This window comes from Panthera onca, chromosome A3 (assembly GCF_046562875.1).
Source record: "Panthera onca isolate mPanOnc1 chromosome A3, mPanOnc1 haplotype 2, whole genome shotgun sequence".
In the NCBI taxonomy this organism is placed as follows: Eukaryota; Metazoa; Chordata; class Mammalia; order Carnivora; family Felidae; genus Panthera; species Panthera onca.
The window spans coordinates 128,116-131,795 of NC_138341.1; the positions used below are offsets into that span (position 1 = coordinate 128,116).

The window sequence follows — 3,680 nt, forward strand, 5'->3', positions numbered from 1 at the left end:
GAATGACTTTTACTACGAATCCATTTTAAATAGCCTCCGGCTGTACTGGGTGAACAGAGAAAAAAACATGAGCTGTCAAAATGAGATCTAACAATGACAAAAGAAACCACCCAAGAAAACTGCAGGCTTGGGAGCTGAAACCCAGTCTCTGGTTTTCCCTACTGCTGATTTGGCTCTGGAAACCTGAGCACACTCAGGACTTTTCTGGGGCCCTATTTCATGTATCTGTGACAAGCTGGGATGAGAATAGAATACATAGATCATCCCTTACAGGTCCAAGGTTGCACATGACTCTAAGTTGTGTAATTATAGGTTTGGGAAGTACAGAGTTGCCGGAAGAATGAACTCATTTCCAGGTAGGTGGAGAATCTCTGAGCCAGCAACCCTGGAGTCAGAGGTGTGATATGTCCACTCCTATATAAACAAAAACATGCATAAAAGCATGGAAAAAATTCCATTTAATGCAACATAAAAACAGCACATAGAAATGCTGGAGACCATCAAATGGCTGAATCCAGGAAAGCCAAACTAACAAAGCCTCATAAACTGTGCTATCCTGTTTCTTCAGGTGGACAAAAGGACTTCTGACACTGTTGCTTGTTTCTTTGAGGGAAATTCCCAGCAACAGGAACTGAAGCACTGTGGTCAGATCATCGTGTTTGTGGGACTTACTCTCTTCAAGTTTTCCTGCCAATTTGTTAGAACATACTTTTTGATTAAAGCTATGTTGAAATTGTATACCAGCTGCCAAACTATTTTCAAATCAGCTTGTAAAGTTTTCACTCCTACAGCACATATTTTTCCTATGAGGATTTGCAACCATGAGAACTATCATTTAAGATACTTGCATTTATAAGCATGAAAGTGTAATTTCCCATAAAATAAATGCTAGGTGGTCATTTTCATTGAAAGTATCCTAACAGACAACTGTAACAATGTGGTTTTGAAACGCTCTGTAAATTAAGTCTTTGGTGGGTCACACTATGGGAATTTTAAGTCGAAATACTCAAGCACATAAGGCAAGATATGACCTATATACCTGCATATACCTATATGCAGGTGACTCACCTCAAATGTCAGAAGATACCTGTTCATCTCAGAGACCCAGTTCACACTAGTCCAACATACATGGGCCAAGGATGCTTTCCATATGAGCCTCTGAATCTGTCTTCCTCTCTTTGGCTCACTGTAAAATAGGAAGTAACAGCTGCTTTACAAGCCATAAGAAGGCAGTCAGGCAGCTCCGGTGACACGAAAGGGAGCCTTGGTGCTGTCTTCCCTTTCCCGGGCTGCCAACCTGGATACAGGTTCATGGGTTACATACTAGTCCACTCCTTGTACTGACTCCCTGAGTTATTCCAGACCCAGGAGATGCTACCTAAAAGCGGCTGAATCAGTAGACATCCCATTGTACAGCTCTCCGTGACAGCCAGCATCATCTTGCAAGCATACATGTAAACTCAGCTCCTGTGGCCGTGGCCTCAGCAGAGAGGCACAACCTGTGTCACAGTCTTTTGTGCATGAGATCAGACCCTTGAGTGTGTTTATGAAACATGTGCCCATTGTAACATACTGTAAAGTTTGAGACAGTCAATTTATTCAGATGCAGTGGTGATTTTTCTCCAGGGGCAAACATCACAAACATTTTAGAGAATAAATTTCTAGATCTCTTTATGAGCTTAGATAGAATGTATAATTGAATAAAAATGAGATTATACCATAAAAGATGTTCTGTAGCCTGATTTTTAACTTAAAGTATGTTATTTAAATGTTTCTATTATACATAAATATAAATCTATTTTGTTGTATTTTAATGGATGTACTCCATTCTACTAAGGATTTGACCCATGTTTACCACCCAGCCTTCTAATAAACATTTAGGTTATTGCCATGTTTATGCTATATCCACACAATTGAAATAAACTATGGTGTACTTTTTAAAAATATCAAATATTCATTTAACACTTAATACATATAGACTTAATTATTATTAATTAATTAATTAATTTAACTGTAAATGTAGTGAATTATTTTAAATTCCAAGAACTGAACATTTGGACTCACACAGTGTATACCTGTAATTAATGTCTTCAAGTTCTGGTTTTCTCGAATTACTTCCAGTAAGTTCGAAAGATTTTTTTCAAAACCAACAATAGGTGTGGCTCTTCTCTCATCTGCTCATGGAAGTCTGCACCAGCTACTGGGAGGTGGTGGCAGAGAGCAGGTCCTTGGGGCCTAGAAAAGTCCTGCAAAAATGTCTCTGTAGCCATCTCTTGAAGACCTGAAAGTAGGCAAAGTAATTCGGGCTCAAGCTGCCTTTTCTGCAAATGCTGCCAAACCAGCAATTTCATCTGAAGCTTCTGCTCCCGTCTCCAAGAGGGAAATCTCTTTACCGAACGCAACTGGAGCTCTCTTGGTACGTGGGCCTGAGTTTTAATGAAGAAGAAATCCCTGCAAATCGAGCCTTGGTCCTTGGAGCATCAGATCAGGGGCAGCTGGTAGCAAGACCTTCCAGCAGGAATGTGGTGGCTCCCATAACTGGCAACGATGTTGGACTTTGTGGAGCATAAGTTAAGCATGGGTTTGGGGAAGTCATTTTGTGTAAGGACCAAGATGGAGAAATTAGGCTCAGGCTTAAATCAGTAATAATATCAGTAATAATGGTGTATTTGTTCAGCTGGTCCAGGCAAAATCTCCTGCCTGATTGGTTGGTCTGAGATTTGGAGACCACGTACTCCAGATCAGCTTGGAAAACTGTGCAGAGGCTGGAGCATGATGAAGCACAAGGCCTTTGAGAGAAGATTACTGACTGTCCAGGATGTTCCAGGACAGGCCCTCCAAACAGATTCCAGGACAGGCCCTCTGAACGGACAATCACCTTGTGTGAAGGTAGTACTGGACATGTTGGCTTTATCTTTAAAAATGGAAAGATGGAGCATCTGGGTGGCTCAGTCTGTTAAGCATCCGACTTTGGTTCGGGTCACTATCTCAGGGTTTGTGAGTTTGAGCTCCATGTCGAGCTCTGTGCTGACAGCTCAGAGCCTGGAACCTGCTTCGGATTCTGTATCTCCTTCTCTCTCGGCCCCTCCCCTGCTCGTGCTCTGTCTCTCAAAAATAAATAAACATTTAAAAAATAATAAAAATAAAAATGGAAAGATAACACCCATAGTGAAAGATAGTTCGGCAGCCAGAATCGGTCTTCTCACAGAACACAGCATCTGTGAAGTTGGTGGGTACAATGTCATTGGGTTGAAGGACTCTCAAACTGCAAACATATGGTCAACATCTGAGACTATAGTTACTATTACAACCATGCCTACTTTTAGCTTTGAATATATTATTCAACTACAATATCCATTTTATATTATTAAATGGATGGCACCAAGCATTATGAAAAGCCTGATGGATCACACCATTCCTGAGGTTTAAAAATCATGGCACAGTCGAGAACGGGTGCCTGGGTGGCTCAGTTGGTTAGTGTCCAACTTTGGCTCAGGTCTCATGGCTCATGGGTTTGAGCTCTGAGTCAGTCTCTGTGTGGACAGCTCAGAGCCTGGAGCCTACTTCAGATTCTCTGTCTGCCTCTCTGCCCCTCCCCCGCTCATGCGCACTCTCTCTCTCTCTCTCAAAATTAAATAAACTTAAAAAAAATCATGGCACAATGGAAGCAAACAAAATGG

General features: G+C 41.4%; 1 pseudogene; it reads left to right on the plus strand.

The window, feature by feature from the left end:
* The first annotated feature begins 2,254 nt into the window (after positions 1-2,254).
* Positions 2,255-3,429, plus strand: LOC132687522 (syntenin-1-like; annotated as a pseudogene).
* Positions 3,430-3,680: the final 251 nt, after the last annotated feature.